This window comes from Leuciscus leuciscus (assembly GCF_965113295.1).
Source record: "Leuciscus leuciscus genome assembly, chromosome: 8".
Taxonomy (NCBI): domain Eukaryota; kingdom Metazoa; phylum Chordata; class Actinopteri; order Cypriniformes; family Leuciscidae; genus Leuciscus; species Leuciscus leuciscus.
The window spans coordinates 44,067,799-44,094,688 of NC_138732.1; the positions used below are offsets into that span (position 1 = coordinate 44,067,799).

The 26,890-nt window shown below is 41.4% G+C and overlaps 1 protein-coding gene across 1 annotated transcript in view; it reads left to right on the forward strand.

Annotated features, from left to right (window-relative positions):
- The first annotated feature begins 5,554 nt into the window (after window positions 1-5,554).
- Window positions 5,555-26,890, forward strand: part of LOC309504515 (uncharacterized protein) — a 228,065-nt gene continuing 206,729 nt past the window's right edge. Inside the window, exon 1 of the mRNA XM_082177669.1 lies at window positions 5,555-5,600. The gene's annotated coding sequence lies outside the window, so the exon portion shown is untranslated. The remainder of the gene's footprint in view (window positions 5,601-26,890) is intronic.

Here is a 26,890-nt window from a genome sequence, read left to right on the forward strand (position 1 = left end):
CATTCTCCTCATTAATGTGTTTCTAATGTCTCTGTGTCACGGAGTCACTCAACAATAACACATCCCAATCAGCATTAACGCAGCGCACCTGGTCCTGCTCATCATCTCCGGAGTTCTAATCATCTTCACCTGCACTTCATCACCACTCACCTCTGATGCACACTGCATATAAACCTCAGTCACTCTACAACCAGTGTCCATTCTTGTCCTTCAATACCCGTGACTCTCCTGTTCCTTACCTCTATTGTCTGGTTCTAGGAAATTCCTCTTGCAAGTATTTGGTGTGTTATTCTAACATCTTGTCTGTGTCTCCCTAGCAGCCGCTGGATGTGGTGAGCACCCCTGAGCACTTCTATCAGAGTATTTGCTGATCTTCTCTTCGACTCCTCTCACGTGCTGTGAGATTCCTAAGACTGTTCTCGCTTCAGCATCCATTAAGACTGTTTTCACGTTCCAGCCCGTGGAAAGACTGTGATTTGAGTATTCAGAAGTGACCCTGAGCCTTCTTGTTTTGTGGAGTTGCACTACGTGTCCAATAAACATTGTTAACCTATTTCTGTGTCTTCGTTCCTCAGTAGTTTTGTGACAGAAGACCGGACCACACAAATGCAAGCTCCACCGGCTCGTGAGGTCCCGGCCGCAATGACAGAGGCCGCTCGGGGTGCCACCGCATCCCAGCCTCACACCGCCGCTGCTACTGCATCATCCATTCCACATCCTACGCTTCAGAAAACCCTCGCGGAACTCAGTCACGCATTGCAAGCCCTCAGACCTGCTTCAGCCAGTCCCATGGCCAAACCCACATCATATTCTGGCGAGGAGGAGTGCAGTGGTTTCCTCTTGCAATGTTAACTTTATATGGAGATAAATGCTACACAATTTGTTCCAGAAAGAGCAAAAATAGCCTTTATTATCTCCCTACTCACTGGACGCGCGCTGAGTTGGGTTCAAGCCTTGTGGAATGCCAACGTTCCTGCAATACAGACTTTGAGTAATTTTATTGAACATTTTCGAGTGGTTTTTGCTCAGACATCTAGCGTTATTTCAGTTCACGACCAACTGTTTCGTCTTCGCCAAGGCAGATCTACTGTTTCAGAATATGCGTTGCAGTTCCGGACTATCGCCGCTAACAGCGGCTGGAATGAAACCGCATTGATGACCGCCAACCAACAGGGACTGAATCCTGACATCTGCCTACAGCTCGCCATCTATGATGACACGATCGGAATTGAGAAACTGATTCAACGGTCCATTCTCATTGCTCAACATCGCGCGGCTTGCCTAGGCTCTACCACTGCATCCTCTCCACAATTCTCCTTGCCCGTCACCCCTCCAGCACCCGAGCCAACAATCACTTGTGTCTCTACTGTGGAGCCTCAGGTCATTTTCGCCTGGATTGCCCCATTCGTCCCAGGCGTTCGACGGTGAGTTCTGTTGATCTACCTTTCCCAATTACAAACTTGAAACAAACTCCTGTAATCCTCAGCTATCGTAACCACTCTATTTCAGCAAAAGCCCTGATTGACTCTGGCACGGCGGGGAATTTCATCTCCGCATCACTGCTCAGCCGTCTTCAAGCACGCCGCCAACGACTGTTTCAACCACTGAGCATTCATTCCATCTTGGGTAAACCACTCGGAAGAGGAAGTATCCGGTATTGCAGTCCAGTCATACATCTATCTATGGGTTGTTTGCATTCTGAAAAGTGCTCGTTTCTGGTGCTGGAGGGCTCGACTGCAGATATCGTCCTGGGACGCCCGTGGCTTATTCAGCATTCCCCTGACATCTACTGGACCACTGGTGAGGTGCATCAATGGAGCAATCAATGCAAGGAACACTGTCTTCGACCAGTCAAGAAACCTTCTTCTAAGCCTACAACACCAATGTTCCTGGCTTCCACCTCCGTTGAAAGTCCAGCCACAGATTCCACTCCGAACATTCCACCAGAGTATCGGGCGTTCCAGGACGTATTCAGCAAACAACTGGCCTGCACACTTCCACCCCATCGGCCATGGGACTGAGCGATTGAGCTGCTGCCTGGGGCCACTCTACCGCGTGGGAAAATGTATCCACTGTCCATCCCGGAGCAGAAGGCCATGGAGGAGTATGTGGAGGAGGCTTTACGTCAAGGATACATCCAACCATCTACTTCCCCTGCCGCTTCTAGTTTTTTCTTCGTCGGTAAGAAAGATGGTGGTCTTCGCCCCTGCATCGACTACCGTGTCTTGAATGCATCCACTGTTAGGTACAGATACCCTCTACCGTTGGTGCCTGCTGCTCTTGAACAGTTACGGTCTGCTCGACTCTTCACCAAGCTCGACCTGAGGAGTGCCTACAACTTAATCCGTATACGCGAGGGAGATGAGTGGAAGACGGCATTCATTACTCCAGCCGGCCACTATGAGTACAGGGTCATGCCCTTCGGCCTTTCAAACTCACCAGCGATTTTCCAGGGTTTCATGAATGAGATTTTCCGGGACTTCCTCAACCGGTTTGTGATCATATATATATATATATATATATATATATATATATATATATATATATATATATATAGACGATATCCTCATCTACTCTACCAGCCTCGATGAACACATTCGTCATGTACAGCTAGTCCTGAAGCGTCTTCGTGAGTACCAATTGTATTTCAAGTTAGAGAAATGTGAATTCCACCAAGAAACCATTCATTTCCTGGGTTACGTGATCTGACCAGAAGGAATCTTGATGGACCAGAACAAGGTTGAAGCAGTCATTCACTGGCCAAGACCTCAGACCCTTAAAGAGCTACAGCGTTTCCTCGGCTTTGCTCATTTTTATCTGCGATTCATACAAGACTATAGCCAGATCTGTGCTCCTGTGACGTCGATGGTACGGAAGGGGGTCAAACAATTAACCTGGTCTTCCGAAGCCACCGCAGCATTCGAGACATTGAAGAAAGCCTTCTGTTCCGCCCCTATGCTCTGCCATCCTGACCCTGATAAACCATTCATTGTAGAAGTCGATGCCTCTACCAACGGAGTAGGAGTGGTGTTGTCACAGCGGCAGGGTACCCCTCCACAACTCCGACCATGTGCCTTCTTCTCACGCAAAATGTCCCCGGCGGAGCAGAACTATGATGTGGGCAACCGGGAGCTGTTAGCCATTAAACTGGCGTTAGAGGAGTGGAGACATTGGCTGGAGGGAGCTAACCACCCATTCCAGGTAGTCACGGACCATCGCAATCTGGAGTATCTTAGAGACGCCAAGAGGTTGAATCCTCGTCAAGCAAGGTGGGCGTTATTCTTCACTCGCTTTAACTTCTCCGTAACCTACCGTCCTGGTTAAAAGAACCTCAAGGCAGATGCTTTGTCCCGCTTGTACCAACCCGAGACCTCTACTTAAAGTGATGAGACCATCCTCCCTCCAGCTCTAATCATCAGCCCCATCCAGTGGAACATCAATGAGCTCATAGCCGACGCCACCCAGAATGAACCTGCTCCGCCGGGAGGTCCGGAGGGGAAGATCTTCGTTCCATCTAACCTCCGTATTCCCCTCATGGACTCTGTGCATACCTCTCCGGGCTCTGGACACCCAGGCAGCCAACAAACCCTCTCACTCCTCCAGCAACGCTACTGGTGGCCAAGGATGGCCCAGGATACCTCCCGGTATGTACAAGGATGTACCGCTTGCGCCATGACCAAGGTACCCCGGCATCTACCCGAAGGAAAACTGATGCCCTTGCCTATCCCGAACAGACCCTGGTCTCACATTGCAGTTGATTTCGTAACGGACTTACCTCCCTCTGACACTATGACCTGTATACTCGTGGTCGTGGACAGATTTTCTAAGTCCTGTAAGTTACTCGCACTTCCTGGGCTCCCTACAGCACTCAAAACTGCCGAGTTATTATTCTCTGCAATATTTCGTCACTTTGGGATTCCAGAAGACATTGTGTCTGATAGAGGACCTCAATTCATCTCTCGCGTCTGGAAGTCATTCTTTAAACTATTAGGAGTTTCAGTCAGTCTGACGTCGGGGTACCATCCTCAATCTAACGGCCAAGCGGAGCGCAAGATCCAAGAGATCGGGAGGTATCTACGGACCTACTGCCACGAAGCACAGGACCACTGGAGCCGGTACCTCCCATGGGCAGAATATGCCCAGAACTCCCTTCGTCAGTCTTCTACCGGTCTAACACCGTTCCAGTGTGTCCTGGGATACCAACCGCCACTATTTCCCTGGACTGGTGAACCATCGAACGTCCCAGCAGTACAACATTGGTTCATGGAGAGTGAGAGGGTCTGGGACTCACTCTCCATGACCCATATCCATCTCGAAAGAGCAGTCCGGAGGCACCAACTACAAGCTGATACCCGTCGTAGAACCACCCCCCCACTACACTCCAGGCCAGTTGGTATGGCTTTCGACCCAGGACATCCGCCTCCGGCTGCCCTCACGTAAGCTGAGTCCAGGTACATCGGGCCATTCGCGATTCTGAGGCAGGTCAATGAGGTGTCTTATCGTCTTGTACTTCCCCGTCACTACAAGATAGCACCCACCTTCCATGTATCATTGTTGAAGCCTTACATTGCACCTCTTACCCCTCTGTCCACAGATTCGGATGCCGGCGAAGTACCCCCTCCTCCTCCTGTGGACCCCGCAGAAGACTCTGTGTACCAGGTCCACACCATCTTGGACTCCCGACGACGACGGGGTCAGCTTCAGTACCTTGTGGACTGGGAGGGGTTCGGACCGGAGGAGCGTGGGGTCCAAGATGTCGTCCCGGTGGACCCAGCAGCGCTCCTCCGGTCCGTACCTTGTGGACTGGGAGGGGTTCAGACCGGAGGAGCGCTGCTGGGTCCACCGGGACGACATCTTGGACCCCACGCTCCTCCAAGATTTTCATTGTGACCATCCGGATCGTCCAGGGCCCCGCCCACGGGGTCGCCCTTGTCGTCGGGGTCTACGGCCCTCAGGAGCTGGCCGTGGAGGGGGTACTGTCACGGAGTCACTCAACAATAACACATCCCAATAAGCATTAACGCAGCGCACCTGGTCCCGCTCATCATCTCCGGAGTTCTAATCATCTTCACCTGCACTTCATCACCACTCACCTCAGATGCACACTGCATATAAACCTCAGTCACTCTACAACCAGCGTCCAGTCTCGTCCTTCGATACCCGTGACCCTCCGGTTCCTTACCTCTATTGTCTGGTTCTAGGAAATTCCTCTCGCAAGTATTTGGTGTGTTATTCTAACATCTTGTCTGTGTCTCCCTAGCAGCCGCTGGATGTGGTGAGCACCCCTGAGCACTTCTATCAGAGTATTTGCTGATCTTCTCTTCGACTCCTCTCACGTGCTGTGAGATTCCTAAGACTGTTTTCTCATTCCAGCCCGTGGAAAGACTGTGATTTGAGTATTCAGAAGTGACCCCGAGCCTTCTTGTTTTGTGGAGTTGCACTACGTGTCCAATAAACATTGTTAACCTATTTCTGTGTCTTCGTTCCTCAGTAGTTTTGTGACACTCTGCCTATGTCAATACTCTATCAGCTTTCTCTATCATGCATCTCGTAAATTACCCCACTAATAATGCCCAGAATGGTACCAAACTTATACAGTAGTACAAATAAAACGAGGCATTGGAAAGTGTGTACATCAGGAGTTTATTTAAATAACACTTGTCTGATGGCTAATGCTACTGCTAACACGCACGTCGACGTCACTTCCGTTATTTGGGAAAAGCACGTAAAAGTCCTGTCAGAAAGCGATGCATAAGGATGTAGTGTAACGACGCCCAGTTCCAGGAATACACTAATATTTTGTTGGTAGCACCAATTTGCAACAATTATTAGTTAACACTAAGTTGTTAACCCTCTAGGCGCCACGGTCGAGTTTACTCGACAAGATGCGGCACTGAATAAAACGGCCGATTTTGTCGAATAGGGTGTCAAATTTCGTTCGACCTCCCCTCCACTAGATGGCAGACATGTTATACTTCATCCCCGACGCAAAAAAAACGTCATGCTTCTATAAAAAATCTACGAGCTAGAGCGCATTGAATCAGTGCGAACAAAAGCGGAGCTAGTATAAGAGTGAGCCATTTTATCAGAGCAATATTGTCAACGTCAACGAGTATTTGCATTAGATTATTATTATTATTATTATTATTATTATATAATGACATCAATAAAGCTTACCCGCAATGAAATGTTGGGTGTTTTATTCGCTGACCCTGATTCTGAAGGGGAATATCTGCCTTCAGAAGAAAGTGTAGCCCTACACCAAGCACAAACGGTGAATCCTTTGCCCAATGTAACTTTAGATGGTCCTTTTCCCAATGTCAGTGGTGGGAACAATGTTTCCCGGGGTCGGAGTGTTCAATGCGAAGTTAGCAGGCGTGTTAGTGATGTGGGGAACGAGGTGGGAGATTTTTACCGCGCTAGCCATGTAACTTATCGCGATCGCGGCGACAGTATTGTGGTGGAGACTTTGTCTAATGCCACTGGGTATGTTAGACGAGGTCGAAGTATTCATAGGACAGTTAGGGGGCAACGTGGAGGCAGGGTGGAGAGTCGCAATGACAATGACAGTAGTCTGAGCTGTGCACACTCGGCGCGCACGCGAGGCAGATCTGGCCGCGCCCGCGCTGCTCGTGTGTGACACGGGGCAGAGGGGCTATTATGCATAGTCTATCACAAGCTGATGGGAATGCCGGCTTTGAGTACTTGGCCAATGAGTCTGAGTACCAAAGTTGGATCACACACTTTGATCAGCCAGTGGGATATCTGGGGGATAGAGAACTCTCCAATGCCAATTTGCCCCTAGATTTTTTATCACTCTTTCTCTCTGATGATTTCTGGAATTTAGTTGTAAATGTCCTTGTGATGTGTGCGTCTTTGTCAGCTAAAAAAAAACAACAACCAAAAAAACATCAACAAAAACCCCCAAAAAAAAAAAAACTAACATTGTCTCTCGTCTTGTCTCGTCTGTCTCTCGTCTTGTCTCGTCATCTCACTCATGATCTGTGTCTTGCCTTGGCGATTGAGCTTTTGAACTAAACAGGTCTTGTCTACTTGTGTTTGTGTGTCATATGAATAATATATATATGTGCCCCATACATGGAATCAGAGTGCCTACTGTATGTAGTAAATGGAAAATCTCTACAACAAAAGGCCAACCGCTACATGCATTCGGTTTGTTTCTACCATTTATTAGTAATGATTTACACAGTTTGTTTACTACTTACTATTTACCTGAGCATTCAGTATTGTGCAATATAGCATACAGAAGGTGAGGGACATTTTGGGGGGAAAGAAGTGCTGCATTTTATCATTTAAACGTGACTTTTCATGAAAATTCTATAATCCAAGATGGCCGCCACCATATGACGTCATAATATGCAAATTAGATGGGAAAATGTAATCCCTACATAAACTTTGGGTCATCCTTAATATTTCTCTCATTTACAGAAAGTCTCTATCTTTTATCACTTTTAAGATATAGCCTTTTGAAATTAAGATGTCAAAATCGAACGTTTTAGGAAAAAACCTCTGGCGCCTAAAGGGTTAACACTTCAGAAAAAATTATAATTCGTTGTTACACTACATCCATATGCATCGCTTTCTGCCAGGACTTTTACATGCTTTTCCCAAACCACTGAAGTTGTAACACAGATATGGATAAAATACCCAGCATTCAAAGTTATTAAATCAAGTGAATTAATGTGAATACTGTCATATATGAACAAATAGAAGACGAGAAGACCTAGAGTTTACTAACATTACATAGGAAACAGATATCATTTGGTATTCTGCTGATGAAGAACAAAAACAGTTTTTCCTTAACCCTCTGGAGTCTGAGCAGTTTTCTGGGCCTTGGAGGTGTTCTGAAATGCTCTGACATTTGTGCTTTTTTCAGTTATTTATAAACATGTTAATGGCAAAGGTGTAAATTAACTCTATATAGCACAAACAGGGCTACCAAAATATGTGATCACCATGCATGTATATTTTTGAATTTTTAAGAGAATAATGTTAATGCGTGGTTATTGAAAAAAATCAAAATGAAAGTTGCTGAAATAAGACCACAAAACTCATAATAAATATGTGTCAATAAGACTTTTGACTAATGGATGTTGTCGCTTTTAGTTCTGGCTTCAAAATTATGTGAAAATAGTCTTCCTTTATCGTTCACATAAAACAATACATTGAATTAAATTGATGTAAAACAGGTTTTGCTTGGAAAGCCAATATGCGAGGGGGGCGTGAAGGAGGAGTGGTTTACACCTGAGAATACAATGTCCCACCCACTCTGCATAATTAGCCATTCATTCAGGTGTGACACAGTGACTGAGCCACAATGCAAGGACAAAAGATATATTTAGAAGAAGACTTATATTGACCATTTAAGATTTTGCTTACATCTATCTTGTAAATATGTTTTGCTATTTTTTTTAAAAGGTTACAATTACAACAATAATTACAATTTCAACAATATTTCAAGTGTACTCTTTCTTTGTAAAAAAAAAAAAAAAAAAAAGATTATAGGCCTACATTTGATCTATGTATTCATTAGTTTGAATAGGCTATAGCCAACATTGGAACAGCTAACATCTTAGTTGATGACTTTATTTTTGACAAAAATAGTATTTTATATATATAGAAATTGCTAAACAAAAGCTTATTTGATGTGGCAGTATATTCTACAGTAAAAACTGTACCCAAATCTAGTCAACAAAATGTTGTCTTTCATATTTCGCCTGACTGTAACGTTGTTTTTATGAAATATTAGGGCATATAAATGTTAATTTGCAGTTTAATACGTTGCTTATACAAATAGCCTACATTTCGATTTTTACTCATCTCAGTATAGCAATACAGTTTGCTAAAACATCATCATTCATTCACACACGCGATTTAAATTTAAACTGTCTTTTTGCGAGCTATGGTAAACAGCGCGCATCTCTGCCGTTCATTCATTCATAAACAGAAACGCGATTCACGTGAGAAGGAAAAAAAAACTTACTACAGTATTCCTCAGCTGGCTCCTCGATATACCCGCACTTCTGAGGTACATTTTCCATTATTATTATTCCTCACAGCGCTGTGAGACGGTGTAAACAAGTAATGATCTGAATAAACTTGTGTTTTCTCGAGCTGATATGGGGGCGTTCACAGGTTTGCGTGGATTGCCACAGCCATTTGCGTTTGAATAGCGTGCGCTCTCCGTGGGCGGAGTCACATTACATTTGAATGAGCTGTAATGAGCTCGACTGGAATCGCTCTCTTTTAATACAGATTTCACAAGATGAGAATATTTGTTTTTTATATAAATTACTTCATTTAAAAGAAGTGAATTCAAGCTTCATGCCTGTGTGTCTGTATGCCTGTTTGACTGAGTATTCGCTGAGTTATTGTTCATTTTCGGACGCGTTTCAGAATGGACTTCACTGGCAGAGAGAAGGCAGAACTCGCTTCGTGTTTATTTTTCTTTATTTGGTAAAAAGCACAACACTTTGTTTTTATTGTGAGTATACACAAAAATAATACACATTTAACAGAATCGATTGATGTATGAAACTCCTATGGAAAATCAAAGTCAACAGAGTATTTATGAGTTTATTTTACACTGATAAAAAAAAAGCGAGCTGGTATCGCCGGCGATACAGCCGACCTCAGGGGGTTAAAGCACAAATTGTGAAGACAAACATGACAAATTGTGTGTCTGCGACACCTTGACTCGTAATGCGTAACTTAATTGATAGGTTTGTTTTAAGTGTAACAGTCGTATCTGCAATAGAAAAACATCAGGCGTCACTTTTCATGTTGGGCCTATTGTGTGTCTTGTGACCGCTTCGTAGACAGACCTAACAGAATATCACAATTTAAATTTTTAAATTTTTGTCATTTTCTCATGCTGTATTTGTTCATTAATTCCTATGTGAACATGTTTGCCAGTGCTCAAAGAGAAGTCTTCGTCTAAAAACTGTACAGAGAAACAAGATGTAAATGGTGTCATCCGCTAGAGGGAAAAAGTATTTACAATCATGACTACAAACTTTTACAATAGATCGGAAGAGAGGGTTTCTGTATTATGTATTCATTACAGCTAAATGTCTCTTTTCTTATGCACCATACACACTTTTGTAGTAAATTGTGCACGCGCGATTGTTGCATAAGGCAAGGCAAGGCAAGTTTATTTATATAGCACATTTCATACACAATGGCAATTCAAAGTGCTTTACATAGAAGAAATTAAAATAATAAAAAGAAATAAGAATAATTAAAACAGTTTAGAAAAATAAAAAATAAAAAACAGTACAAACAGTCGGACGAACATTTGTACAGTGCTCATTCAGTAAATGCATAGTTAAACAGATGTGTTTTGAGTCTGGATTTGAATGTGACTACAGTAGGAGCACATCTGATCTCCTCTGGAAGCTGGTTCCAGCTGCGGCTGGCATAATAGCTAAAAGCAGACTCGCCATGCTTAGAGTGAACCCTTGGTATTTCAAGCTGATATGATCCTAATGATCTGAGTGATCTGTTGGGTTTATATTCAGTGAGCATATCTGCAATGTATTGAGATCCTAGGCCATTGAATGATTTATATACCAGTAATAATACTTTAAAATCAATCCTAAGTTTAACTGGGAGCCAGTGTAAAGACCTGAGGACTGGTGTGATATGTTCATATTTTCTGGTTCTGCTCAGAATCCTAGCGGCAGCGTTCTGTATGAGCTGCAACTGTCTGATGGTCTTTTTGGGAAGGCCAGTGAGGAGTCCATTACAATAATCCACCCTGCTGGTGATGAAAGCATGCACAAGTTTCTCTAAGTCTTGTCTGGAAACAAAGCATCTAATTCTTGCAATATTTTTCAGATGATAGTATGCTGATTTAGTTATTGCTTTGACATGACTACTGAAACTAAGCTCTGACTCTAGTGTCACTCCAAGATTCCTGACTTGATTTTTGGTTGTTTGACCCCTAGAGTGAAGGTATGCGTTCACCTTGAGAACTTCATCTTTGTTTCCAAACGCAATGACTTCAGTTTTGTCTTTGTTTAACTGAAGAAAGTTTTGACACATCCAACTGTTGACTTCATCAATGCATTGGCACAGGGAGTCAATGGGGCTATAATCGTTGGGCGATAGGGCTAAGTACAGCTGTGTGTCGTCTGCATAGCTGTGGTAAGCAATTTGGTTATTTCTCATTATTTGGCTCATTGGGAGCATATACAGGTTGAACAGGAGTGGCGCAAGAATTGAGCCTTGAGGGACTCCGCATGTCATGGGTGTCCACTCAGACTTATGGTCTCCTATACTCACATAATAACCTCTCCCATCTAAGTATGACCTGAACCATTTTAGGACTATCCCAGAAAGCCCCACCCAGTTTTCCAGCCTGTCCAGAAGTATGTTGTGATCGACAGTGTCAAATGCAGCACTGAGGTCGAGTAGTACCAGCACTGATAATTTGCCTGAGTCAGTATTTAAGCGAATATCGTTTATTATCTTTATGAGCGCTGTCTCTGTGCTGTGGTGCGGTCGGAAACCAGATTGAAAATTGTCAAAGTATCCATTCGAGCATAAGAATTTGTTCAGCTGATTGAAGACAACTTTTTCAATGATCTTACCTATGAAAGGAAGATTTGAGATTGGTCTATAGTTGCTTAATATGGTCTTATCCAGATTGCTCTTTTTCAGGAGGGGCTTGACAACTGCAGTTTTTAGGGAGTTTGGAAAACTCCCAGAGAGAAGTGAAGCATTTACCACTTCTAGAAGATCTGCTTCTAAACTGTTTAACACACTTTTGAAAAAAGATGTGGGAAGTGTGTCAAGAGCGCAGGTTGATGTTTTAAGGTGCTGTACGGTTTCTTCCAAAATTTTGCCATCAATTTCTTTGAAATCAGACATAGTAACTACTTTCTCAGGTGGTTTGATCTGTCTGACCCCAGCGCAACTCAAGGATGTGCTGATCACCTTTCTGATATTATTGATTTTGTCAGAGAAGAAGGAAGCAAACTCACTGCACTTGCTGTCTGAGAGCATTTCACTGGGAATCTGGCTTGGGGGGTTTGTCAGTCTCTCTACAGTAGCAAAAAGAGTGCGTGTGTTGTTTAAATTGCTGTTTATAATATTTGAGAAGAAAGTCTGTCTAGCTTTGCCTAGTTCCATATTGAAAGCATGAAGGCTGTCTTTGTAGATGTTATAATGGACTACAAGTTTTGTCTTCCGCCACATGCGCTCTGCTTTTCTGCATTGTCTTTTCATATTTTGCACTGCTGTTGAGTTTCTCCAAGGTGCCTTTTGTCTGCCACTCTTCTTCCTGACTTTCACAGGAGCAATATCATCAATTACACCTTTAACTTTTGAGTTAAAAGAATCAAGGAGAAAATCAACAGAGTCAGCAGATATGCTTGGTGTTAAAGATATAGCCTTCATAAATAGGACACTAGTGTTCTCATTTAAGCATCTCTTCTTGACAGACACAGATCTAGCTTCAGTGGCAGGAGAGATCAATATATCAAAGAAAATACAGAAATGATCAGACAGTGCTACATCCTTAATAACAATCGATGAAATGTTTAGACCCTTACTGATAAGTAAATCTAAAGTGTGTCCACGATTGTGTGTGGGTCCATGTACATGCTGAGTCAGATCAAAAGTTTTTAAAACAGTTTTGATTTCTTTTGCCATATTATTTTCTGCATTATCTATATGGATGTTAAAATCTCCAGCAATGGCAAAACAGTCAAACTCTGAGGTAATTGTTGATAACAGTTCTGTAAAGTCCTCAGCAAAGGCTGGAGAGTATTTTGGAGGCCTGTAAATAATGAAAAGTAAAATGCGTGGAGCACCTTTTAACACAATACCCAGATATTCGAAAGACAAGTAATTCCCAAATGATATTTGCTTACATTGATAGATATCTTTAAAAAGAGCAGCTAGACCCCCACCTCTCTTAACAGCTCTGCAGACACTCATAAAAGTAAAGTTAGGAGGGGCTGTTTCATTGAGGATTGTTGCACTGCAGCTGGCTTCTAGCCAGGTTTCATTTAGAAGCATAAAATCCAGGTTGTTTGTGGTTATTAAGTCGTTGACTAGAAGTGATTTATTTTTAAGTGAGCGAATGTTTAAAAGAGCTAACTTAACAGACTTACTTTTCCCCACAGCAATATTAGTTTGACGTGTAATAGGCACCAGATTAGTTGGGTTTGCTGTACGGCTATTGAAGGCCTTAGACTTTCTATCATGTAATAGAACAGCAATAGAGAAAGATACAGGCACACTGGGTTCCCGCTTGTTTTGTAAACATTTGAGAAAGTTACTGTTATCAAAACGGGGACCCGACACATATCACTGAGAGCTTTGAGCAGTTGTTTTTGGTTCACCTCGAGCAGAAGGAGGAGGGTGTGGGCCCTGGCGTTGTGGCAGAGGCCGAAGAGCTCTCACAGGAGGAGGGGGAGGGCGAGCTGGGCCCGCAGGCTTTGGTGGTAGTGGTGCCTGTCTTTTTTTAGTTGGTATCTGGGGGCTTGCAGCAAAAGAGTGGGATAGTCTGGTTCCAGCATGCACCAGTTCTTCCATTCTCTGTGAGAAGCACAGTAGTGGCGTTGCAGGGGAGAGGGAGAGAGTGTCTGGTGAAAGGGGCTGTTGCTCTGGTGTTATAGGAGGCTGTAATATGCTGTCCTGGCTTCCCTGGCTGTTTTCCAGGAAGTCGTCCTTGGGTGCTGAATCTTCAAGCAGTTCTGATATGGCTATCTGTGGTGAGCTCTGTGTGCAGGGCTCAGCTGAGATTGTGTCCGTGAGCAGAGGTTGTTGTGGCGGAGTGGTGTTATCATGTCCATTTTGCTGCTGAAGTGAAGTCCCGTGGTCATTCATACTGTGTCCAGGTGTGTGTGTGCCGTTCAGATTGAGTGGATTGGCACAAACCGCAGAAGGATGATTTAGGGAGAAGTAGATATTGTCCTTTAACACTCTTGAACCAAGTTTGTTTGGGTGATGGCCATCCCGATGAAACAGTTGTCGTTGACTCCAGAAAAGATTGAAATTGTCAATGAAGTTCACTGCTTTTATATTGCAGGTTTTTTGCAGCCATGTATTTAGCCCAAGCAACCGTGAAAACCTGTTTGTTCCTCTTGCTGGTAGTGGTCCACTGATGAATGTTTGAACTTTCAGTCTTTTAAGTGTTTCAAAAAGTTTATTGAAATCCTTCTTAAGGAGTTCTGACTGCTCTTTATGAATATCATTCTTCCCCACATGTATGATGAGTCGATTAGCAGTCTTATGTTTCATCAGAATGTTCTGAAGTTCCCTGTTTATATCAGAAGTTGTTGCTTGTGGAAGGCAGCATGTAGTTGTATCCCTGCTGCTAATGTTTCTGATTATGGAGTCCCCCACTATCAGAGTCCTGGGCTCGGCTGCGCTCTGAGCTGAGTGCCGCTGTCTGCTCGACCTTGAGCGCCAGTTAGCATCAGTGTTAGCTACTGGCCTATTCAGTCTGTGTTCGATCACATTCATCACATTTGTGGATTCCTCATTTACATTCATTAGTACTTCAAATCTGTTCTCAAGATGTATAGGCAGTGGTAGCAGACCAGTGTTTGCAATCCTAGTCAGAGCTGTATCTGGGGTAGAGGATGCTACTGCGGTAATATGTGATGCTCGTGACAATCTGATGTCTCGAGTGCCTTTGGGTTTAGCTCCCTGTTTGTGCCATCGATTAGTAAGTCGATCGGCTTGTTTCTCTACCTGTCGAGGAGTACTAGTTTCATGGGACTCACCGGTATGCTGAGGGTGTCCATGACGAAGCTCTGTTGTGTGCTCCGTCTGGTTTGGTGGTCCCGTAAGTAACTTTGTTTCTAGAACTGCAATCCTTTGTAAAAGTCTGTGGCAGTTGGTGCAGCAAGTAGATTCCAGAAGAGGCATTTTCTCTCTTATCCTTGTAGGCAGTTGTGTTTTCCTTTCCCGGTATGTAAGCTGGTCGGGTAAAAGAATTCTCAGTTTTTGTAGTAATCCAAACTTTGTCGTATGAGCACTGTGCTGATTTGCTGAAGTTAAAATTAGGTGATAAAAGGAAATAAAATAAAGGAAATAAAATATAGAAAAAATAGGAGATAAAATGCAAAAGCGATAGAGCAAAACGCGGAGCAGTAAGCAGGAGCGTCCGAACAGTAGCTGAGCAGGAAGTGCTTAAAGATTATGCTTGGACTTTATCCATAGCCTTTACAAGGGACAGGTGACGTTAGTCACAATAATGTGGTACAGGCACGCTAACAAATCTGACAGAATCTATTTACATATTGTAAATGTTTACTACAACTATGGGAGGATCTGGGTGTGTTTTGTTTATGACGACTTAAACTATTTGTATTGTTGCTGTTTTTTTATTTTTTTATTAATTTGCCTTTGCATAAATTACTACTTCTTGGATGTTAAACACCACAGGGTATAATTTAAAATGTATGTTTGTCAAAAGAAAAATCATCTGTATTTTAAACACTGCTTTTCTTAAAACATTGTGTCAGACGTATTTGGTAGCATTATTCTCTTGTTTCATCGTGTATTAACTCTATATTTATCCGGTTGAAATTTGTAGAAATAAGATAAGTACATTTATAACACAAAAATAACCAGTTAATGGCTTTGCGTCAGAACACACCAGGTATGAAGATATGATTGGTTTTAACTTTTAATTCTGACTTTAAAGCTAGATTATCCTTTGAAAAGTGTAATACAAAACATACAGTCTTTGCTTTTGGGGGATATTTGGAAAACTATCTTTCATACGCGGTGTTTTCACCAATCGACATGAGCCGTTGACCATCCTTAATGCTGTCATTGTACGAGGAACTGTTTGGAGGATTGCAGCAGCTATTTCTTAAAAACATTGCTTCAGGCATATTTATCAGATTTTTTTACTTTATACTTGCTAGGAAATTAATTGAAATTGAAACTTTGTAGACATGAGAAAAGTAAATTTTATAAAAGAAAATGTTCCAATTAATGACATTGTGTCAGAACACAACAAATGCTTTTAACTTTTTTATTCTAACTTTAAAGCTAGATTATCCTTTGAAAAAAAGTGTAATACAAATTGTAAGCAGTATTTGATTTTGGGAGTGAACACTGGAAACTAGTGTCATTTAGCTTCATCTTTGGTTTTTAAGGGAAATTAAATATTCTCAGGAGGATCCCCACTGACCCCTGAAGTTATGACTTCTGAAGACCTTAAGACAAGTAAAATTAAATATTCACTAAAGACAAACTTTACTTATGCTGCGTCATGGACCACAGAGGCACATCTCGTCTCTGAAAATGTGTTGCGATTTTCTAATAGATACACTGTAAACCCTAACGCTCAAAATAATTGGGTTGAGTAGGGCCAACTTAAATTATACAAATTAGTTCAATCAAATGAACTTTTTATGAACTTTCTTTTCTTTTGAGTTCACAAAACTTACACATTTTAAGTAAATTGAATTGTTTAATTGTTTTGAGTTCTATGAACTTGTTTCTTTTAATTTAGACAAACTTAAATTTAACTGAAACTGGGGTGGGATCTCTATTTCCCAGCATGCTTTACAATGACACTTAACCCTCTGGGTGTTCTGACATGTTCTGACATGCCCTGACATTTGTGTTTTTTTCAGTTGCTTATAAACATATTAATGGCAAAGGTATAATTACACTCTATTTAGCACAAACAGGGCTACCATAATATGTGAGCAACATGAATGTACATGTTTGTATTTTTGAGAGAATAATGTTTATGCATGGTTATTGAAAAAACTAAAAACTAAAGTTTCTGAAATAAGGCCACAAAACACATACTAAATATGTGTCAATAAGACTTTTGACTAATGGATGTCGTTGCCTAGAGTTTTTTCTTCAAAATGATGTGAAAATCATCCTACCTAATCATTCACATAACACAATACATTGATTTAAATCTTGTAAAACACTTTTTGTTTGTAAAGGCAATATGCGCAAGGGGCGTCAACCATTCAACAGCATCATGCATATGTAGTGGTTCACACCTGAGGAGACAATGGGGCCCGCATACTTAATGAGCCATTCATTCAGGTGTGTCACCTATAGCCACAAGAAAGAATGCAAGAGCAATATATATATATGTTGTCTTTCATATGTCTGTAACATCGGTCTTTCGTTTTTATTATAAGGAATATAAATGTTAATTTGCAGTTTAATATGTTGCTTATACAAATACATTTTATTTCAACATATTTCAGTCGATTTTTACTCAGTATAGCAAAATAGTTTGCTAAAAGCAGATCATTCATTCACACACAGAAACGCAATTCAAATTTAAACCGTCTTTTTGCGAGTTGTGGTAAACAGCGCATCTCTGCCGTTCATTCACAAACAGAAACGCGATTTACTTGAGAATGAAAAAAAACTTACTACAGTATTCCATCCGTTGCTCCTTGAAATACCCGCACTTCTGAGGTACATTTTCCATTATTATTATTCCTCACAGCGCTGCGAGACAGTGTAAACAATGATCTGAATAAACTTGATGTGTTTTCTCGAGCTGATATGTGGGCGTTCACAGTTTGTATGGGACCGTCTCAGTCATTTGCGTTTGAATAGCGCGCGCTCTCCGTGGGCGGGGCAGATTAAAACGTAATGAGCTGAGATGAGAACGACTGACATCTCTCTCTTTTCATTAAGATTACATAAACAGAGAATATTTTTTTTAAATAAAAATGACTTCATTTAAAAGAAGAGAATTCAAGCTTCATGCCTGTGTGTCTGTATGCCTGTTTGACTGAGTATTCACTGAGTTATGGTTCATTTTCGGACGCGTTTCAGAATGGACTACACTGACAGAGAGAAGGCAGAACTCGCATCATGTTTATTTTTCTTTATTTGGCGAAAAGCACAACACTTTGTTTTTATTGTGAGTATACACAAAAATAATACACACTTAACAGAATCGATTGATGTATGAAACTTGTTTGTAATATCAAAGTCAACAGAGCAAAATGAATCTCTTTTGAACTGATAAAAAAAAAGCGAGCTGGTATCGCCGGCGATACCGCCGACCCCAGGGGGTTAAAAGGGAGAGTAAATGCTAAAATTAAGTGTTTTGTACCAGATTAATGTTAAGTGGGAGATTTAATAGTGTTTAACCCCCTGAGGTCGGCTGTCGCGCCGGCGCGATAGGCTCGTTTTTTTCATTATCAGTGCAAAAAAGAATCAAAATACTAATATACATTTTTATCTTATATGCTTGTGTTATACATCAATCGATCCTGTTAAGTGTGTATTTTTTTTGTGTATACTCACAATAAAAACAAAGTGTTGTGCTTTTCGCCAAATAAAGAAAAATAAATATGATGCGCGTTCTGTCTTCTCTCTGTCAGTGAAGTCTATTCTGAAACGCGTCCGAAAATGAACTGTAACTCAGCGAATACTTCTCACACAGACACGTGAGATATGTCTTTATGAAGCTTGAATTCTTTTCTTTTAAGTGAAGTAATTCATATAAAAAACAAATGTTTTCAACTCATGTAATCCGTTTGAAAGCAAGGAGAGGTACCGTTTTTACGTTCTCCCTTCATTAACTTTAATGAGCTGAGGCCGCCACGCCCCCGGCGCTATTCACATGGTAAATAGTTTAGGTGATCTATGCATTGCACACGCCCCCCGATCAATGCCATAAAAACACAGTTCCTTCATCAGATTCACTGATAGTTCATTGCGTTTAGAGAGGATGGCACGCTTCTCCGGTAAAGACGCCCTTCAGATGATTCTGGACAGCGAGGAAGAATTCACCTTTTCCTCAGAGGAAGATTGCAACTCGCCGATGAACGGCTGCATTTTCAAGAGCGAATTGATCCCGCCGAGGACACAAGTTCGGAGTAAGTTGTTTACTGTTATATAATTCCTTTTCTGATAATAGGCTATAGAACTTTATATATATTTAATTTCTGAATTTTCAGACTATATTTTGCCTAGTTTTGGCTAGCTTTTGACACTTTACAGGAACGATTGCCTTACAATATCCCTAACATTCGTGTAACTTATATGCTCAAGTGTAAACTTTTTTAAATGTGATATTGCTCTTTAAACATATTTGTATATTAAATATATTTCACTCAGTTTTGATTAGCTTATGACACTGATTCATGCTAAAATACTGCCTTATGCGTAATGTAGATTGTTTGCGAATATCTGCTTATAGGTTATATAATGTGGTTTAGTGCAAATATATTTCAGCCTCCAGTAAAATATGTGATACTGTCTAAATACATTATATTTTTTTTAGGGCTGGGCAAGTTAACGCGTTATTATCGCATTAACGCATTTATTAATTAACGCCGACAATTTTTTTATCGCACGTTAACGCAGTTTATTATTATTTTGAAAGTCCGTTGCTCACCGGCATTTAGCGGGGATGCTCTGCCATGTGAATTCCCTCCTGTTGATGTCCTGATAACTATTTAGATTCAGGAAACTCACTAACAGCGAGGATCAGTCTCTCTTCCAATGATTTGTGCTGCACGTCGTTTACAAAAAGATCAAGACAATTCAACTTCGGCAGCGGGCGGGCGTGTGCGCACAACCGCGACAGTTTCACAGGAACGCACTCGCTTGTCGCTGCACCTTGTGCTCGACCACTTCTCCTCACTCTACCAAACGCGAATAGAGTGTCTGGCGCGAGTGATTTCAATGTTAAAGTCAATGCAAGGTTTAGCGCGGCGCGGTGGACGCGAATTCGCCTCATTCGCGCGTCCAGTTCGCGTCAAACCTTTGCTTTTTACGCGGGTCAATTTCGCTCTGGACGCGCGAATGGATTCAAAATGTTCAAACGTCCAACTAGACACGGTAGACGCGAATTTGACGCGCTATTCGCGTTTGGTGTGAACGCACAGTAACAGGGAAACTTGCTACTGAACACTGACTGTTTCTGCTGCTCCCTGATGAAAGATACCTGTTGAAAAAAAAAAAAACCCAAGAAAACAGGACTCTGATGGTAACTTGTTTAACAAGCTAGATAAAAGGTAATATAGCTTTGGTTTAATATTTGATTTGATTACATTAATGTTTAAGTTGAGATTTACAAGAACTACTTTATTGCTACTGTGTAAAGGAAATACTGCTGGTAAAAAGCACATAAGGCTATTTGTTTAAAGTTTTTGCAAACCACATGTTATTGCACTTTTGTGTATATAGCAGTACATTTAGATCTGCTATTAGAATTCATTATTACATTTTGCTCGTAACAATGCGATTAATCGTGATTAATCGCAAGAAAATCATGCGATTAATCGCGATTAAAAATTTTAATCGTTGCCCAGCACTAATTTTTATATAAATGTTCTGGTATTGGTTGGCCTATGACAGTATTTATCATGCTGCCTTATGCACAGATGTTTGTGAATACAGACTGTGTAAATGTTTTAGTGATGTGTCGTTCCTGAACGTTCATTGCATGCGTCACTAAATGCATGCGGTGTATATAGCCCATCAACAGATACTCGCGGTGACGCGGTCTATGGCTCATAAATAGATATTTCTCCGTCCTATGTCCCATCAACAAACATTGTGCGTCCATAACCATCAATTGCTCATCAGTTTCCTTTGAATAATGTATGCTAACAGTTGTATTTTGTTGTTGTTGTTTTTTTTAGGAATGTGTCTGCATCTAGCTCTCCTTCTCCAGCACCCCGCAGAGGGGCACGCCGGTGGCGTGGGGTGGTGGTGGCGCAATGGATAAGACACATGCCTTTGGTGTGAGAGACCCGGGTTCGAATCCACTGTGAGTCCCTGAGCAAGACACTTAACCCCTACTTGCTCCAGAGGCGTGCGACCTCTGACATATATAGCAATTGTAAGTCGCTTTGGATAAAAGCATCAGCTAAATGAATAAATGTAAATGTGTCGTTCAGTTCTCAGTGCGATGGAGAATCATACTGAGTAAGTGCACAGACGTAATATTTTACAGATGAAATGTAGCCTAATTGTGTTTACATCATAATAATATAAAAGTAGCCTACCTATTCTTGTGTGAAATTACAAAAAACTTTGTATTTTTTTTATCTGTGGCTATTAGTGATTGATAATGATAATACAATTTATTTAATTGTGTTATCAGCATGCTCATATGTTTTTTTTGTTTTGTTTTTTTACAGATGTGACAATGAACTTGTCCAAGCACCTGTCCCGAAGAGAGCCAAGGCTAACCAGCAGGCAAGCAACAGGCAGTCAAACGGGCCAATAGTGACCATGTACCGGTTCCAGGAGTTCCAGGAGCTGAGCTGACATCAGATGACAGGGATGTTGCCACAGTTGGTCGCCGCAATTGTGTGCATTGCAGAGCAGTGCGTGGTAAAAGACAATTAACACCATGGAAATGCCAGGCATGCAATGTTCACTTATGTCTTCAGTTGAACAGGAACTGTTTTCAAGAGTGGCATAAAGATGTGTGACTGTGTTCAGATTTGTGTGCTCTGCTGACCACCTTCCACTAACCATCAGCCTTCAGAAATCATTCTGATATGATGACTATTTTTTTAAATCACTGTTGGAAACTGTTGTGCTGCTTAACCCCCTGAGGTCTACGGTATCGCCGGCGATACCAGCTCGCTTTTTTTTTATTAGTGTAAAAGAAACTCATAAATACTCTGTTGACTTTGATTTTCCATAGGAGTTTCATACATCAATCGATTCTGTTAAATGTGTATTATTTTTGTGTATACTCACAATAAAAACAAAGTGTTGTGCTTTTTACCAAATAAAGAAAAATAAACACGAAGCGAGTTCTGCCTTCTCTCTGCCAGTGAAGTCCATTCTGAAACGCGTCCGAAAATGAACAATAACTCAGCGAATACTCAGTCAAACAGACATACAGACACACAGGCATGAAGCTTGAATTCTCTTCTTTTAAATGAAGTAATTTATATAAAAAACAAATATTCTCATCTTGTGAAATCTGTATTAAAAGAGAGCGATTCCAGTCGACCTAATTACAGCTAATTCAGATGTAATGTGACTCCGCCCACGGAGAGCGCGCGCTATTCAAACGCAAATGGCTGAGGCAATCCTGTGAACGCCCCCATATCAGCTCGAGAAAACACACAAGTTTATTTAGATCATTACTTGTTTACACCGTCTTGCAGCGCTGTGAGGAATAATACTAATGGAAAATGTCCCTCAGAAGTGCGGGTATATCGAGGAGCGAGCTGAGTAAGTTTTTTCCTTCTCACGTGAATTTCTTCACGTGGGTTTCTGTTTATGAATGAATAAACGGATGCGCGCTGTTTACCACAGCTGGCAAAGACAGTTTAAATTTAAATCACGTGTGTGAATGAATGATGATGTTTTAGCAAACTGCATTGCTATACTGAGATAAGTAAACATCGACTGAATGTTGAAATAAAATGTAGGCTATTTGTAAGCAACGTATTAAACTGCAAATTAACAATATGCCCTAATATTTCATGAAAACAACGTTACAGTCAGACGAAATATGAAAGACAACATTTTGTTGACTAGATTTGGGTACAGTTTTTACTGTAGAATATACTGCCACATCAAATAAGCTTTTGTTTAGCAATTTCTATATATAAAATACTATTTTTGTCAAAAATAAAGTCATCAACTAAGATGTTAGCTGTTCCAATGTTGGTTATATTCAAACTAATGAATACATAGATAAAATGTAGGCCTATAATCATTTTTTTTACAAAGAAAGAGTACACTTGAAATATTGTTGAAATTGTAATTATTGTTGTAGCCTAATTGTAACCGTTTTAATAAAATAGCAAAACATATTTACAAGATAGATGTAAGCAAAATCTTAAATGGTCAATATAAGTCTTCTTCTAAATATATCTTTTGTCCTTGCATTGTGGCTCAGTCAGTGTCACACCTGAGTGAATGGCTCATCATTATGCAGAGTGGGTGTATTCTAAGGTGTAAACCACTCCTCGTTCACGCCCCCTCGCATATTGGCTTTCCAAGCAAAACCTGTTTTACATCAATTTAAATCAATGTATGGTTTTATGTGAACGATAAAGCAAGACTATTTTCACATAATTTTGAAGAAAAAACTATAGGCGACGACATCCAATAGTCAAAAGTGTTATTGCCACATATTTAGTATGTGTTTTGTGGCCTTATTTCAAAAACTTTAATTTTTAGTTTTTTCGATAACCACGCATAAACATTATTCTCTCAAAAATGAAAACATGTACATACATGTGGCTCACATATTATTGTAGTCCTGTTTGTGCTATATAGAGTGAATTTACACCTTTGCCATTAATATGTTTATAAGCAACTGAAAAAAGCACAAATGTCAGAGCATGTCAGAACACCCCCAGGGCCCAAAAAAACGCTCAGACTCCAGAGGGTTAATATATATTTTTTATAACCTGTGATAGTTTTTTCAGGATTCTTTATTTTGCTCACATTTGATTTGCTTAGAACCCGCATCAACGGGGCATAAGCATTTACTGTGAGATACCTGCCTTTACTTTTGTTTATCACTCACAATTGCTTTGTTTATAGCAGACTGATTTATTTATTTTTTTTGCTCACATTTGATTTGCTTAGAGGAAATTTAGAACATTTAGTTCCTCCACATAGAGGAATTACTATAAAACAGATTGAAAAACAAAACCTTTGAATCTCCTCTACTTCTTTGTTCAGGCTGCTTCACTTGATGGGCCATTAGCCATTGGGGGAGTGTCTATGTCACACCCCTGGTCTGAATCTCATTAATATTGATAGGCCATTACCCCTCCCATGCATAAACCTCTTCTGACAAAAAAACTGTTTTACAAAGTTTAAATCAATGTATTGTTTTATGTGTACGATTAGGGCAGGATGATTTTCACATCATTTTGAAGCCAGAACTTGAAGCGACAACATTCATTAGTTCTTGTGTTAAACATCCAATCAAACTACATATTCAAATACCCTGCTAGAACAATGGGTTGTAAAGAAATTCCCTCCAAAGGAAAGAACTCACTGATCACAAGATCAGCCCTCTGGCTCTCTTACTCTCTTCTGGAATCCTGATGTGAAGATGATGCTGAACTAGAAGCTTCTAAGGACCCCCAAGCGTGTGCCAGGCTCTTGTCTTTCCATTCACCAAAGATCCTCTGACTCCCACTGGTTCTCTCTCATCAAGACCACATCAGCAAAGATCAACTGGAGCCTCAACAAATTGCATCAGGACAGTTTAATTCAAATGGGCGAGACATGCAAGTATCAAACTTAGTCTCATTATTCGATACATTAAGTATCCTTACCCCTTTAAAGAAGAGCGTGTTAGAACTAAACTGATGGTTTGCTCAAGGCTGTTGATCTGCTGAATTTCAAACAATGTTATAACTTCTTGCTCTCCTGTATTCTGCTTCAGCTCTCTTTCCCTTGGTAAACTGTATGTATGTGTATGTTAGGGTAGTTTACGTGTTTAGTCAAGTTAATAAAGTCTTGTTCATGTCACACGTAAAGTTGTCCGTGTCTCAAGCTCATATCTGGAGTCTCTAATCATAGATCTTGACTACTTGCTCTTAGTAGTACTGTAAAGCAATAAAGACATTTCCCATGCCCCAGAAATGTAAATTTCTTAGAATTAATAAACAATTAACACTGTGTTCACGGGACAAACAGGTTATTGATTATAATATTCATTTACGACATTAAGTTAATTATATTAACTGATCCAAATATTCATAATCAATTATAACCAGTTATTATTGATTATTAATATTTCATATAGCTAATTTGCAACAGGAGATATACAGATCTCTCTCTCTCTCTCTTTTATATACATAATAAAAGTCCCGATTTATTTTTATTTATTTTTTTTACATTACATTAAAGGGATACTCCACTTTTTTTGGAAATAGGCTCATTTTACAACTCCCCCAGAGTTAAACAGTCGAGTCTTACCGTTTTCGAATCCATTCAGCCGAACTCTGGGTCTGGCGGTACCACTTTTAGCATAGCTTAGCATAGATCATTGAATCGGACAGGACCATTAGCACCTCTCTCAAAAAAATGACCAAAGAGTTTCGATATTTTTCCTATTTAAAACTTGACTCTGCTGTAGTTACATCGTGTACTAAGACCGACGGAAAAGTTGCGATTTTCTAGGCTGACATGGCTAGGAACTATACTCTCATTCCTGCGTAATAATCAAGAAACTTTGCTGCCGTACCATGAGTCCAGCAGGCGTAATGATATGACGCAGCGCCTGAAAATAGTCCCCAGCTCGGTAACTTCCAACGTGACCGGGACTAAGTTTGTCTAACCTATTAGACCTATTTTCAGGCGCTGCGTCATATCATTACGCCTGCTGGACTCATGGTACGGCAGCAAAGTTTCTTGATTATTACGCAGGAATGAGAGTATAGTTCCTAGCCATATCAGCCTAGAAAATCGCAACTTTACATTTTCGGTCGGTCTTAGTACACGATGTAACTACAGAAGAGTCAAGTTTTAAATAGGAAAAATATCGAAACTCTTTGTTAATTTTTTTGAGAGAGATGCTAATGGTCCTGTCCGATTCAATGCTCTATGCTAAGCTATGCTAAAAGTGGTACCGCCAGACCCAGAGATCGGCTGAATGGATTCGAAAACGGTAAAACGTACTCGGTTACTAACGTAACCTCGGTTCTCTCTAGAAGAGGGAACGAGTACTGCGTAAGATATCTTACGCTAGGGGAAAATCCTTTTTCGCGAGATATTGAAGCCAAAAATTATCCTTAATTTTGTAATAATGCAAAACGCGTTGCAGCAGCAATGCAGACATAGGCGAGACAGCTCGCGCGCCTATTGGCTGCTCTGCGGCAACTGCAGCAGCCTATCGAGCGAGGCCTGGCGTGAGTCAGACCCAATCAGGGCACTTCGCGCCCGCTGCGTCACGTCCCGCCGAAATGGGCGTGGTCTAGGCCTATAAATATCGCTCGCAGGCAGCTATTATCTGGTTTTTCATCATCGAAGCAACCAGAGCGTGTGCATGCACGGCAAGATACGCAGTACTCGTTCCCTCTTCTAGAGAGAACCGAGGTTACGTTAGTAACCGAGTACGTTCTCTTACGAGAGGTCTCTCGTACTGCATAAGATATCTTACGCTAGGGGACCCAATGTAAAACGCCGTGCATGCTGAGATCTGACACCAAAGACCCAAGGGCGAAAGCCCGGGGTACATATAGTGCACAATCACTCAGTGAACTCACAGAGAGTCCGGGAAGAAGGAGGGGTGCAGCCTCACTTTTCCACATAAAGTAGCGTCGAAGGGACGCAAATTTCATCATACAGACAGGGCGGGGTACGGCCTGAACTGATGGGAAAAAATGTGGGTCTTACACAGTTTGCCCAGCTTTAAACTGTCGAAAATTGAGCTGTGCTCAGCAAACGCAGCATTCTGAGCTGAACGCATCAGGTCAGATAATACTGGTAGTTTAGACCGACAGCAGCCTGGCCTGCAGGGCGGGAACCTCTAGGTTATAAAACCTTATAAATGTAGACGGGGAGGCCCAGCCTGCCGCCATACAAATATCTTGCAAGGCAATCCCACTTGACCAAGCCCACGAAGAGGCCATGCCTCTTGTGGAATGCGCTCTGACACCCAAAGGGCACTGCATGCCCTTGGAGGCGTATGCCAGCGCTATAGCATCAACTATCCATCTGGATAGGCTCTGTTTCGACGCGGCTAGTCCCTTAGAACGTCCGCTAAACGAAACAAAGAGCTGTTCCGTCTGTCTGAAAACAGACGAGCGAGACACATAAGCTCGTAATGCCCTGACTGGGCAAAGGAGGCTCGCGTCTCTTTCCTCATCAGGGACTGGTAGGGCTGACAGAGAGATAATCTGCGCCCTAAACGGTGTGTTGAGGGATTTTGGAACATAACCGTGCTTAGGTTTGA